Source organism: Syngnathoides biaculeatus, chromosome 10, assembly GCF_019802595.1.
Source record: "Syngnathoides biaculeatus isolate LvHL_M chromosome 10, ASM1980259v1, whole genome shotgun sequence".
Classification (NCBI taxonomy): Eukaryota; Metazoa; Chordata; class Actinopteri; order Syngnathiformes; family Syngnathidae; genus Syngnathoides; species Syngnathoides biaculeatus.
Window position 1 is genome coordinate 8,625,576 of NC_084649.1, and position 14,839 is coordinate 8,640,414.

The 14,839-nt window shown below is 41.1% G+C and overlaps 1 protein-coding gene and 1 long non-coding RNA gene across 3 annotated transcripts in view; one reads left to right on the plus strand and one right to left on the minus strand.

Moving 5' to 3' along the window:
- The window catches only part of celf4 (CUGBP, Elav-like family member 4), a 106,079-nt gene that overhangs the window by 43,558 nt on the left and 47,682 nt on the right, over positions 1 to 14,839 (minus strand). The window lies entirely within an intron of this gene.
- Positions 649 to 14,198, plus strand: LOC133507213 (uncharacterized). Of its 2 annotated transcripts, XR_009796769.1 has the most exons (4): positions 649 to 806; positions 3,788 to 3,870; positions 12,954 to 13,040; positions 13,129 to 14,198. It is a non-coding gene; the product is annotated as an uncharacterized LOC133507213 (long non-coding RNA). The 2 variants fall into 2 exon arrangements; XR_009796770.1 differs by lacking the exon at positions 3,788 to 3,870.

A 14,839-nucleotide genomic window follows, 5' to 3' on the forward strand; every position in this document is an offset into this window, starting at 1 on the left:
TAAGAAGTGACTCGCGATAATTTAAAATTCTCCCCATCTGCAAAGATGGAGGAGGAAAAAAAAAATCTATAGCTATCCAAATGGAGAGTCTACCCAAGTGACTCTGGAATACTGAGGCAAAATGACTGATTTCTGGCGATACTGTACCTCCTCCACTGCAGAGTTAAGAGGACCTGGTGGCCCTTGGGACCAGCCTGTCACAACTAGAGAAACTCCTCTGTTGAGCTTTACAGCCACCTCCCAGGGGGTTTGCACCACCACTTACCAGTTGAAACAAAAATCAATGACTTAATGATCCAAAACAGGAAATAGAATGAGAGTGAGAAAAAACCAAGTCCCTAAAACAACAAATTGTCTTTCGGCAAGGGACATTCTGTCCTGGGGTTTCAATTGTTTGTTTGTAGCTGTGTGTTGAGAGAAATTTGCTGGAATGGTAAGTGTGTGTGTGTGTGTGTGCATGTGTGTGTGTGTGTGTTTGTACTTGTACGTGCACCAGTAGCTTTGAGAGAGTGAGCTTACCCTAGCTTAGTGGCGCAAAACATATTGATTTATTGATTGCCTGGTTCACCCTCTCTCTCTCTCTCTCTCTCTCTCTCTCTTGCTCTTTCTCTCTCACTCCCTCCTTTCCTTAGCTTCGGCGGACTGAGGCTGCTTTCTCTCTCTCTCTCTCTCTCTCTCTCTCTCTCTCACTCTTGCTCTTTCTCTCTCACTCCATCCTTTCCTTAGCTTCGCCGGACCGAGGCTGCAGCAGGACCTTAAAAAGCGATGCAGAGAATAGAGAGTCAGCAATGGAGACAGCGAGCAAGGTATGTGTCCTGTCTTCGAGTTGGTACAGCAGCCTTTTAACCAAGGACCTTACATCATTCAGATTTATGTACGAAGGTCACGACCAAATCAAAACCTTGACCTATCTGCGAGGATGCCGATTTATAAGCATCTGAAGTGGGGAACGCTGGCCACTTGGCAGGGGCTAGTATTCTTATCCTTGGCCGCCGCTTCCCTGCGGAGAGAAGCGGATCAGGGCCTAGGAGAGGCTGGCTGCAATTTGTGATTAGCGGACAGGTTGCACTGAATGATATACAACCTCCGGCTGGTTAAATTCCCAGTTCAAAAGAATGCCGTTGTCCCACACCACATAAAGCTTGCTGTCTCACTAAAGTGGACCAGAGGAGGTCAAGTTCCAATCTGTTCAGTAGGGCTTGTTGAAGATGTGCGAAGTCATCACAGCTTCAGTCGAGGGCACACGATCAAAGCTAACATCCTCAAACAGGCCCTAAACAAATGCTATAAAACTGCATTGCAATATATCCAAGTAGATGACACTCCCTGGATGCTTATCCGCAAATGCATAAAGATGGTTTGAATGGCAAAGGGGGCCTTCAGTTGCAAAACACGTGTCAGCATCGATTTGTACCCTCTCCACTTGCTTATGTCTCATGAGGGGATGTTTATGGCAAGCACGGCCCATTGTCCATTCCTAAACCTTGTCCCTACATAAATTATGGACAGGATGAAATAAGTGTCTCCCTTGACAGCGCTTCATATCGGCCTGTCCCAAGAAACTAACAGAAGCATTAGGTGTACTTTCCCCCACCCCATCAAAACAAAGAATTAAAATACTCAAGGAAATGAACCAAAGTACTTTTCAGACGAAGAAAGTGAAAACCAAAAAGAAACTCGGGTAAATAGGAGCAAAGTCCATTTCCATTTTCTCTTTAACTGCTACGTCCTTGCTGTCAAGTCAACTTTTTATCCTACAGCTGAGGCTGCTGGGAAATTGGGCCAAGACGGGTGGGCCTGGGACCTAGACTGATCTATTCTTAAATGTGCAGCATTGAGCAAATGCAGTTACAAACCAGAGGCGGCACAGAGTCTATTCTAATAACGTTGAGGTGGCCCATGTGGTGAAAGCCTGCTTCTCCCCTGAGGAGGCCCGTCTGGGCACAAAAGCACTGCGCCGCCCCCTGTGGCTCTGTGTGACCCCCCCCCCCAATGCCTTCAGTTGCAGTGCAGGCGACATTTACCATACAATATATGGAAGCCAGCCGTCAGAGTTGTTCTATCTTTAGTTCCCAGCTTGTGATTGGAACAGGTTGTGAGTGATTGACAAAGGCTAAGCACCGGAACATTCTCCTGGCGTGATGCCATGTCATGAAATGTTTCAACTTTATTTAAGACATGTCCTGTGAGTGACTCTCAACCAGCCCAAGATGTAGTCATCTGCCTTTCGTCCAAAGTCAGATAGGATGGCCTCGAGCGTCCCGTGACCCTGAGCAGGATTAGTGGATGGAGGTCTACAGGAGGACTATCATCCAAACACATCATTTCCAGATGATGGAATGAAAAGTTTGACACCTCGAATAGAAACAAATATTTCCAGTATTGAATTTTTTTTGGTCGGAGATGTTAAATTTAACCACATCTGTCTACTCCGAGTTGTTACAGAGTCCGATGGAATGCTGGCCCACTCACTCATATTACAAATGAGAGGATGTCATCATGTACACAGAAACCAAATTCTTCTAATTCTCATTAAAATGACAACAATGCCAAATAGTGGATCAATGCCTTGCCTTTTCTGTGGGCTGCCCACTTTGCGGGTATTGAAGGAAACAGAGATGTTGAGTTAATAGCTCTGTGACACCAAGACAGGTATAATCCTATTAAGTGAAGTACGCACGACAGCTGTGGGCTGTGATTTATATGCTGTATATCTTACATATGTAATAATATTACAACCCTGCCATATACTTTTACACTGCATTTTCCTGTGATGCCAGAAAAACTGTCTATCTCAGTTGTTCTGCTTTAAGTAAATGGTGCAGTAGATTTATGTTCTTCCCACCGCTCGATAAAACCGAAGAGCTGGGAATACTCCTTCCTGTAGTAAGACACGTTTTCTGCAATTTCTCATCCAAACTGCGGTAGTCATTGGCCATTAATGTCAGTGGCTAGGATGATAATTCATTATGATGGAAATAGATCATTACGTGGTGTGAAGTGGTAATTAATGAGTTATTTACCTCGGGTTTTATATCAGAAGACAGTGAAAGTTGCTGAAATCAGCATAAGGTACAACATAGTCTTTACATACTGATATTTTAACATCCAACACTGATTGTGAACACTAAATAAACTTGACCAAAATAATTCATATGCTGCACAAATATTTAGTTGAAATGCATTTTTGAATGTAGGCTTATGAAACGACAGTAGACTATCCAGGCCATTATCTTGGCAACACTATACAAATCTAAACATTTTAATTTAGTATGTTTTCTTGAACAAATTAAGCTGAGAAAAAAGTTACCATTATAATTAAATTAAGTTAAATCTTGAATTAAATGTTAAAGATTCTCTTTACACAAACTCATACTGCTTTTTACACTTTTTTCCCCCTGAATTTCTAGAGAATTTATTATAATTTTTTTTGACCGCAGTATAAATGATCTTGGACTTTATTTTTCTCCACTAGGTATTGTAACACATTAGTGTCCTGTTATTTATTATTCTATCAATTATTTAATGTGCCCACACAAGATTTCAGCGTGATAAATGCCCATTTTGCCAGGTTCCCAGAGCGTTAGACCACTAATCACACTTTAACACCGTAGTGTGTAAACTATTACTGAGAGGAGAAATGTTTTCTCATAATCTAAACTCCACTTGCATACATTGTTGTTGCTGTTTTTTTCCCCCAACTCCCTGTCTTGCATGAAAGCACAGTGTGGTCATGCAAATTAACTTTGTTCATGAAACATACCTACTATTTCCCTATCTGCTTTAGCCAGGGAAATGGTAAAGTTTTTGGCCAATGTGGATCTTCTCGACAACACATGGCTGAAGTTTAGGATCTGCCATATTATACAGGTCAGTAATGAAATTGAACCATACGCATGGAAGTGCATATTTTATTACAATGTTGGGCATCATTTTGTACTCCAAATGTATTTTTTCTCCCCTAATCTATCAATGTGCATCTCTGACTTAAGTTCTCCTTTCCATGTGTTACTTTGGAACTAATAACTGGAAGAAAGTCAGTACAAGTCGGTAGAGTGGAATCAAGCTAAAAGTAATTTATATTGTGGCATTATCAAAAATGATCTCAAATGTTGCGAATGCTGGTCCTGGCAGGACACTGTTGATGGATGTGTTTTGCTTTTTTGGGGCTGCCAAGTACACTCAAGTTTGACTATAATCTATGATCTTGTTCAATTTGTGTGCATATTGATGACAATGCAACACAATGAGCTGGAGACACTCAAAAGGGCGAAGGGTCACTCTTTTAATCATTGATGATGCCACTCACCAGAGAATATTGAATGCATGCAATTGGGCAGACTTGGAGTTTGGAAAGTAGCAACAGTACAGAACTTTCTCCATTTATAGTTTTAAGACGGACTGATAAACGTTAAGGCGTTTAGAAATTCTTTTGTCACCCTTTTCTTGCCTAATGCAGGTCAGCGAGTCTTAATTGTTCGAGGCATTGTTCACATAAATCAATACATCTCGAGCATAGCTCACCCAAAACGTTTTTTTTTTAATATAGCAGGGCAGCTTTACCCAACACCTCCAATATTGTCATGTTGATTATGCTCTAGTTTGGCTGACTCCTGACTCTTATTAGCTCTCTCAAAAGTCATATAGTTTTCTCCAGAAACTAAATGTGGACACAGTTCTGAAGTTTCAAATACATTTTGGCAACCCATCCCCCCTGACATATAAACAGACATAAAATATACACAAAGAGAAATGATGGCTCTATAGTTTTCTATTAATGCCACCAAGACAAAGAGAGAAGACAAAATATTTTCAAATGCCTAACAATGCGAAGGAAAGGAAGAGGTGATGTAATGTGAGCCACACAGCCTGCAGGAGGCAGAGCGGCCAAAGAGCTCGCACTGCGCGAAGCTGCTCTGTTGGACCCTTGCCTGGGCAAGCTTGTAAGGTGTGTACATCAGCACACTTGACACCAGCCAGGACTACATGTGCATTTGGCAAGCCATGTGCAAATGTAACGTGGCATGATATTGAGGTTGTCCTACTTTTCTGTGCACCTCTCGTTCCAAACACAACGCTCAGAACTCACCTCTTCCTCGACAAGCACTCATTAACAACGCTTAAGTGTCAACAAACAGCAAGTACCTGAAGGATTAAACATTCTATTCACAGGGGAGCAGATCAGCACTGAATCATCCCCGCCTGCCACCGCAACATTTTCCCTGAGAAATTAGAGAGCTAAAATTGCGGTTCTGTGTTCCACAAGCAAGACAAACTCATTACGCAAAAAAAATAATAATCCACTCTCAAAAGGTAACCTTGTGTTGTGTAGCTCGCACCATGTCAGGATGTAAAAGTACTTTAATGTACTATTTGTGTCTCTGCAGCTTTTAATGAAGACTTCTTCCCAAAAGATTCACCCATTCAGTCTCATGGTGTGATAGTGTATCCACGGCAGATGATGATGATGATGATGAATTGACTGCCAGTATTTGTTGTTGTTGAAAGCACACAAAGTAGGGTTTTTTTTTCTTTGCAAAAACGATAAACCTTTCAATTCATAATGGTGTTCTATCGAATAGCAATTTGTTTTCCAATATAGACTGCAACATTTAAAGATTTTTTTCCAAGGGACGATCAATGAAAGATATGCTTAATAAGAGATTGCAGAGTCACCAAAGACACGACTGCAAGTACATTTTTTTCAAACAAAGTAATTTACCGTGGTGATAATGATCGATACAAGTACGCAAAAAATACTGCAGCTGATGTAGTTTCAGAAAGGTTTGGTCACCCTCCAGATTTTCTCTAGATTAACAGGATTTGCAGTCTAAATTTCCATTTTCCAAACCAGGTATCATCACAAGGGCTGCAGGAGTGTTGGACCCTATCGCTGCTAACTTTGGGCTACACCCTTAACTGATGGCCCGTCAGTCGCAGGGCACATATGGACACCATCACTGAGTGGGAATTGATCCCATGCCACCTGCACCAAAGTCAAGGGTGAGCACCACTATACCATTAGTATAGCGGTGCTCACACGTCTAAATTCCAAATTATTTACATTTTTGCACTCTAAATTCTGAAACTATTAAGAATGTTAACACTTTTCTCCAATGAAAATTGTCACATTATGCATAGTATATTTTTAATATTATCTCCCATGTCTTTACCACTTTCTGGTGTCAGGAAAAAAATTCACTTTAGCTCAAAAATGGCCAGGCTATCACTAATTTTTATTCACATAAAAATCCATCCAAAAAGCCATTTTTTTTTTTTTACCGCCTGGTATACTAATTACACAAAACCTTCCCAAAATTGACAGTCTCTGACTTCACTCACAACTCCCCAGTCGTTCACGCACCCTCTCTGTGCACCTCCACTGTTAGATGATCCTCCAACCTTCTCACCTGTCCTCCCCCAACTCCCTTGTTTGCGCTCACACTCCCCCGCCCCCCACGTATTTCCTCTGCTAATGAGCATGGTAATTACGGCTGGCCCAGGCCAAAAGGAGAGGAGACAGAGAGCGAGGGAGGGGGGGACAGGAGAAGAGGACAAGAATCTATACTGGCTGCTCTGCTTGCTCTAGATAGCAACTCTCTCTCTCTCTCTTTCTCTCTCTCTCTCACTCTCTCACTGACACATAGCCCCACGCTTAATTAAACATGCCTCAGAGGGACAGAGTGAGAGAGAGAGAGCAAAAGAGACAGTGAGAGAGGTAATTTTATGTCGGTAAGAGTTGGAGACAGGGAAAAGTGAGAATGATGCAAATGCGGAAAGCAAAAGATAAGATGTTGATGGGATACAGCATGGTGGGTTAACAATGGGGAGGGGGCGGAGGTGGGGAAAGTCGGGGAGGTATGGAGTGTGGGGTGGACGAGTGAATGGTTAGTGATGCTGAGAGCGAGCGAGCGAGAGAGAGAGAGATAAAGACTATGCTGGGGGTTGGGAGTGCGGCAAGAAAGTGGAAGACATTTAATAATAATAATAATAATAAAAAAACAGCAAGGTTTGATGGAAATAAGAGTGAATTAAGGCAGTGTGGAAAAGCACATGAGATGGGATTACTTTCATGGATGAAAATTAGAGCAAAAGAGCTCCCACGAGCTGACAGAGTAGCAGCTCTAAAGAAATCGAAATTGTGAAAATGGTGCCTTGAAATAATGTGAATGGTAATCGAGACAAAAAGGACAGCATCGAAGGTCTGGCCAGCACCAAACACAAGACACAGAACGCATTAAAATTGCAAGGATGTGTTTGACGTAACTGTAGAAGCAAAATTATAAAACGAAGCAAAGCTCCAATGTCAGTTCAGCAAATGTCAACTTGTGTTTGTCCACCAAGTTGGAAACACGCGGGACAGTTTTCAAAACATGAATAATTAAGATTTGGTTGATATCAACTGTAAACTATGAGGAAGGGAGGAGTATTTACACTGGCCATCAATGCAGCAGATATGTTTAGCTGAGAATTGTATTCACTTTCATCATTATTATATTTGTCATTTAAATTATGTTTCATTGAAATGTTGACGTAGTCCATTTTTCTGCAAAAGGTTTTTATGTGCTTGACTTTGAGTTTCATCTATGATTTTAAACACAAAATGAAACCCCCAGGAGTGATACAGTGCACCGTCAGGTACTTGAAAATAACATTCAGATAACATAAAGCCAAAATATACATTAAAGAAAGAGATTAAATAACATGTTGCAGTCCTGTGCCAATTAGAGTCTAGTTGTTGTGAATAATTAAGCAGGCTAATAGTACAATTAGGGATGTGTAATTACATTACGGGGACGCGGGGACTAGTTTCAATGTGGTAATGATAGCATGCAATTAGAGGTTAAATGTTATCTCCAGAATCATAGCAGTAATTCATCAGCACAGCTTTTCTTGTTGCCTAAAGATGACTAATAAGTGGACATTTGCCCATTTATTTGCCATGTTGTCAGCTTCAGTTTCAACAAAGCAAAGTGAAAATGGACAAAAATGTGTTTTGCAATCTTTTCAACTCAGCTGATTAAACAATAAACACTTGGGTTAAGTCAACTTTGTTGGATTCACACAGTCATTTTGAAGAATGCACATTTCAACACTTTAGTGGGGGTGTGACTTTGTCCCTGCGCTCTCCACCGGGTGACCAGTTGTCAGTGGGACCACATTGGGGCCGGCAGACCACCCCAAGTCCCCTAGTGTGGGACGTGTACTGTCCACCGGATTGTTTTCGGGTGGACCTGTGGACCCGATCCCGCCCCTCAATTGATCGGGTGGGGTCCTCAGCCTCTGCCATGCGGGCACAACATTTACAGGACATCTCTGTCAGTCTTTGTATTTGAAAAACAGAGTCAATACGCTTGCATGTACCCGCAGGCACATTCCCTTGGGACTCTGTCCCTGGTTGTGGGGGCCACCGCTCACTTATTGCCACAAACAACTTTTGAATATGCGACTTGCTGGTGTAATCTCTCAGTCATACTCTCATCCCATAGATGTTACAATGTTATAATTTACAGAGTCAATCCCACCACCCTCAGTTGTACAGTCGGGTTCATGACCCTTGTCCAACATGCCTCTTCTCAAGTCGTTGTCCCGTTATTCTCTCACAGGGTTTTGGACTACAGCCCCATGCAAAGCTCACATCCAATTTTTAATTGTAGATAGATATGTAATGATTAACTTTTCTCATCCTGTTTACAATTAGTGGTTTGTAGGGATCGCAAAAAAAAAACGCTTAATTTCATAATCAGTTTTAACCGAACACCTGTAGCAAAAAAACGATTAACCGGTGTTAAAATCGATACCATTGTGGTGTTGACATAATTCACCCGCGGGACCTCGAGTTGGGGTGCGGGGTTCCGCACGGACTGTTTTTGTTGTTGCTCTTCCTGAGTGACGAGTTCATAGAGTTCCCGCCGTTATGCGAGTAGTGTTTTGATGTCTTTTCATGAATGCAATTGATGTGTCAAGTTTTGTCATTTTGCGCAGTTACGTATTTCCAACACTCAAGGTAGAGAAAAAAAAAAAAAGACTTCTCCCACGCTACCAAGAGTGCAGGCAATAGGGAGTGAAAAACTAAACAACTTTCCAAAGTTTTAATCAAAGAACAAAAGCACATTTATCAAGAGTCAACAACAAGTCTCAACATCTGGGAAGTGTTGAAATAAAAGAGTCTCATGCTTGGAGCAGTCTCAGATATTCTCTGCAGTCCATCTCATGAGAAAGGAAGAAACACATTTGCAGGTCCCCAGCATGCATTGCGTGGCTATGGGAGACAACAAGGATACAGAGATGACAGGAGGCAAGCAGCCTGGGAGCCCAAAATGTCTCTACCGTTCTCTGCAGTTGACTTTAGACAGCATTGTTTCATTTTAACAACCACACCCTTTAATTCTTCATGGGGTCAGAGCAAGAGAAGAAAACCAATATAGTGTGCATGTTGGAAGATATACACTACAGGATATCATTATTGATGATGCCGCACCCTTTGAGTAAATATAATGTACCTTTACTTGTCTTGCAATAAATAAAATCACCAGCCAAAGAACAATAGATACATCGGTAATTGAGATGCAACACAAGTAATCTGACAAAAAGTCCTTTTACAAAGTTAACCATCCACTTTTCTCAGAGAGGCATTACTACTAGTAGTGTAAACCTGCTGTGTCACACTGAGAACTGCCGCCAATTTTTGACAAAATATTAGAAATAACTTGCAGTATGATACAGAGCAGTTGTATACCACTGCAAATTGAAGTGATGCCTAAAGAAACGTTTATTCTGATAATGTTAGAAAAAATGTTTACCTGTCTTCCCTGTGTGTAAACCCTGTGATTGGTTATCATGGGAGCATTCATTTATGAACATATTTTTTTTCTGAGCATCTGTTTTATTTACTAAACTCACTCTGACGGAGATAGCCACAGTGAGAATATATCAGTGAATGATCTACAGTCAGTCTCCCACGGTCATTGCCGCCTACATGGAAGGTTATCTATTGTTGTTGTAATAGACTACAACGCACGCATCGCAAATTACCTGACGATTATTTGAATGGGTTGTTAGTTCTTGGAAAATAATGTTCTGGCACACTCTTCATGATGGCAACAAATAAAAGACCAACTGTGTAGCTTGCATGAGTTGCGACAGTCACCGAGACAGAACTCATAAAAAAACAGAGGGCCATCTGCAGGAAAAGCTTACTTAAAGTATAGGAAGACATTATCCATAGGGAGACAATTACACTTGTTGGAAAAACAGATGTCTCTGAGATTAGGGAAGGTTTAACAAGCCTTTTCCATCTGCAATGATGACTGAGCAATGCAGATGTTTCCCACTTGAAATGAGTGTCCACATCAAGTCTCGTTTTATTTGCATCTAGCTGCATTGCGAAAGCACTTTATTGTGACAACCCCCATTGAAGAGAGATTTAGTAGTGAGGCGACAAATGCTGTCTGAACCTCAGGTTTAGTCGTGTAGATATTTTACTTATCTTTCTTGTTTGGGATTAAGGTCGCTCTCGGGCAGCCGGAGCACCGAGGACAAATTCCGTGGGATCAATAGGAAACCCACACCAAAAATGCAAAAGCGTTGACTCCCACACGATTAAAGATGTCCCATGAATCAATACAAAGATAAACAGGAATGGTGGAGATTAGAATTTAAGAATGTACCAAGGTGAAGAAGCAGACATTTTAATTGTTCCTAAGCAGAGCGAAAGCTATTCACAGTAGCCATTAAAAGAGAAAATATACACAACTTATGTTTCCACTAAGTGGCCCTGAAAGAGCTGTACTGAACTTTTAAGTGCTTCACTGCTCAGGAAGATGTGTAACTGTGAATGAATTATTGGTCTGCATGGATCCCCACCAAAGACATCCTTGCTGTGGAACATGCTTGCTAAGTGGGACTGAATGCGCTGGAGGGCTAACACTGCACATGCATCGCATATCCAACATCCTGCTGAGAGTACTCTACTGCTCCATTCTTGTCTTCGCTTACTTGAGTCATTTTACAGAGCCACATTCAAAATGCTGGATTTTCCTCTTTTGTTGCTGCTGCCCCATGAAAATCCTGAATCCCCATCTCAGAAGGATTTATTTTTTTTTAAACGTAGTTCCACTCCCTGTGTTCTCCTGAATGTCCTCTTAAAATCCATGTCGTGTTTTCTAATCATATAACACACCTACTCCACTCATTCCCATTGAAGTGTCAACAAACAACGCGCTGAAGACAAACTCAGAATGCGATCACTTAGATTTAATAAAACGACAACCTTTGAATTTTAATAATCTTTTTGTGCTCACGTGAGATTTCCCTAGGCACATTCCAAAAACATACATGGTGAGTTAAAGTTAATTCAAGACGAAGTTCTCCATTAGTGTGAATGTGAATGGTTGTCTGTTTATATACATCTTTTGATTCGCTAAAATTTGACTTCTAACCTAAAGTCACCTGGGATAGACTTCAGTTCGACTGTTAGCCTTATGAGGACAAGAAATGGAAAAAATGGACTAATAAATGCTTTTATCAGCCTCAGTTCGATTAAGTAGGGATTTCCAAGAGAGCTGATTTGTACTGTATCACGTTTTGCAATATTGCTCGAATTGTTGACTATGTTTGTATGTCAATGAAAATGAAATGGGAAGGACACAAAGCCACCTTTTTGTTATCTTGCAAAATTTCTCAGCCACATGCAAAAAAGAACTAAAATACACGGCTTATATATGTAGCTGATGTTGCTTTCAATATCTCGTGACACACCCCATGGTGGGAATAAAACACAGATTACGGGTGTCCAATGCGTTGATTGCAATCTATCAGTCGATTTAAGAGGCAGTTATGGTTGCTTATGACTTTGTAGACCCCCTAAAAAAAGACATCATCCATCTCGTTGCTTGATTCCGGTATGGCCAATCCGTCAATCGTGTGGGTAGGTTGGCTGACATTTGGTTTGACCAATCCTGGTCTCTTCTGACATGTCACGGTGTATAGTATGTGCAGATAAAAGTGTGTTCTAGCAAGCTGGCTTCCTATAAACCGCATGTCCCTTGCTTTCTCCATGACAGTCGCTGTGATGCGCCCCCAAGGTGGTAGGTCGTGAGACCCCTGCTGCTTGAAAAGTAGATCTGGGGGGAAAAAAGTGTGGACACCCCTGACCTAGATCTGCCAGTGCATCGGGAATATAAAGATACTTTTATAAAGGGCTCAAGACTCACCTGTTTGGTTGAGCATTTGACAGATTTGATTGAAATCATTTACTTAGTTTTAAACTGATTTCTGATTTAAAGTTCTCATTTATTTTTTTTAAATTGTTATTCTTGAATTCCTGACGTCTCATTAACTTTTAGTTTCTTTAGTTTTACTCCAGTGTCTCCCACATGTCTGCTTGTAGGAATATCATTCTGCAGTTTCCCTGGATCCTCCATCAATTATCTGAGCCGTTTATCCTAACAGGGGTGCCGGGACCGCTGGAACCCATCCCTGCCACCGTTCAGGCAGGAGGCAGGACACACCCTAAACCTGAACCAATTGCAGGCTACCTTTACATAAACAACCATTCACACTCACCATCACGCCTACGGGCAATTTAGAGTCTTCAATTAACTGCCTGAAGAAAACCCACGGAGGCACGCTGAGAGAACATGCAGACTCCTCACACGCAGGGTCAGGATTTGAACCCACATCCTCAGAACTGTGAGGCAGTCACTCTTAACCATCCACCGAGCCGCCTTCCCTGGATCAACCGGGGTTAAAAAGACTGGATTGATACGTCTCTGGCCGTTTCTAACCGAGATAAAAAGGCTTAGTCATGGTGGTAACAGACACTTTTGTTAGAGTCCTGTCCAAAAACATAAATAAAGGTTGTTTCAAAATAGGTAGAATCCATCAAAGTTGATTGTCTCCCTTTTCTTCCCCCCACCCTCTCCCGTTCTGCCCCCCTGTCTACTTTGCAGATGTAATCCTTTTCCTCTCCGGAGTGTGAGATTCATAAAGATGTGCAGGGGGATTGCCGAAGTTGAAGACAAACGACCATAAGTGAGGTGAGATCTTCCTCAGCCAGCTGGCCCACAAGACTAACTGATTGACTTGAATTTGATTGGTTCAAATCTTTGATTTCTGACTTTACAGAACAAAATCACCTGTTCACACGTGTTCTTTGTGTGTGGCCATGATTTCTAAGCTCCGACATATTCAGACCTCCATAGTGACTCTGTTCGTACAAAATGTCAATTTCTGAAAGAAAAAAAAAAAAAAAAAAAAAGATTTAGTCCTACAAGTGTCCAGAAAAGGGCCCCTTTGACAGCTATTTCTGTTTGTCCCAGTTTTGTATCTGGCTTTTCTACATTTGGATAGGACTGCCAACCTTCCTCTGATTGGTTGCCTTCATGTAGAAGACCAACTTGTGAGAGCACACTTTGTGTTGACAGTACTGGCTCGGGAGTGAAGAGGGAAAGTTCAACTGACCTGATTTCAGGCCTCTTGGCAGAAAAACATCTAGGACTGCTTAGACGATTTTAATTCATACTTCATATTAACTGAGGCACGGTAGAGCCAATATTACATCCAAATACTAGAAAAGGTGAGTTTATATGTGAGTAATATGTGCCCTTTTTAAGACTTCTCTTATTTAGCTTGAAGTTACAAAAGTAGGGCAGTCTTACAAAAATATAGTTTGCTACAACAAAAATAGCAGAATAACAATTGACAGTTGGAGTAGTCTAATTCACAACTTTACATTTACAATTCCATTTATATTTGAACCCATTGACGGCAATTTACTTATCACTGACTCCGACCAGGATTAATTCATATTTGGATCAAACAGCAACGCTAGTGTGAGTTTTGGCAGCATTTTGCAATTTTTTTCGTTGTTTTGATGTTTAATCGCAGTTCACAGGAAGATTCAGTAAGTGAGTGGACTTCATGAAGTTCTGGTAAAGACAGACTACAAAAAGAGGATCAGATACTGTACAACAACAATAACAAAACAACAAAAAACAATTAAATATAGGCAACGTGGTCTTCTTTAGAGTAATAGAAAAATAATAGAATAAAATCAATAGCAGGGATATAGCTGTTAAACCGCTATATGTGGAACATCATGGTCGAAAACCTGAAAAATAGATTAGCTTACTTCGTTTGTATGGAACGCTAATGAGCATGACTACTGTTTGATTAAATGATTGTTTGAAGTCAAACGTGTTCAATTGTTGTTTTTGCTACGGCAAGCGTCTTTGGACAAAAGTTAAACATGTACAATATATCATTTATTTATACAAATATGATATGACATGTAAACAATGCAAAGACCTTGGCTATTGTCATCTTTGGTGGCTCTGTGGTGACATCTTGTGTTCAACAAAAGCCATTGTCAACATTCAAAGTTTGTACGGGAGTTTCGCTGCGGCCCTGTTCGTCATCCACTTAATACAGGAGGAAACGCTTAGAGCTGTTTTTCCGAATGCAAAAATAGGTTGGGGATATACGCAATTAAAATTCAATTGTCATTGAAATTACTCATAAGAAATCTGTTTGGTAATTCTTGAGCAGTTAGTTAAATAGTTCTTGAACCAATTATGTCTTTTTGACCACAGCTGTTCAGTCATCTGAACACCTCCGGTTGTCAGCAAAGTATCCTTTGTTCAAAATTTCTAGGGAGCCTCAGTGGAAACGTCTTTGATTTGCTGTCTTCACAAATATGCTAACAAGCTGTCTGAAGATACAAATGTTATCATCACGCAAACCCCCTGACAAAGTTTGTGTGCTGCGACGTGTCCTCCCTCGGCACTACTTTAATAATGAAGCTCCACATTTTCATTCAGTTGACGAGAAGGTGCAA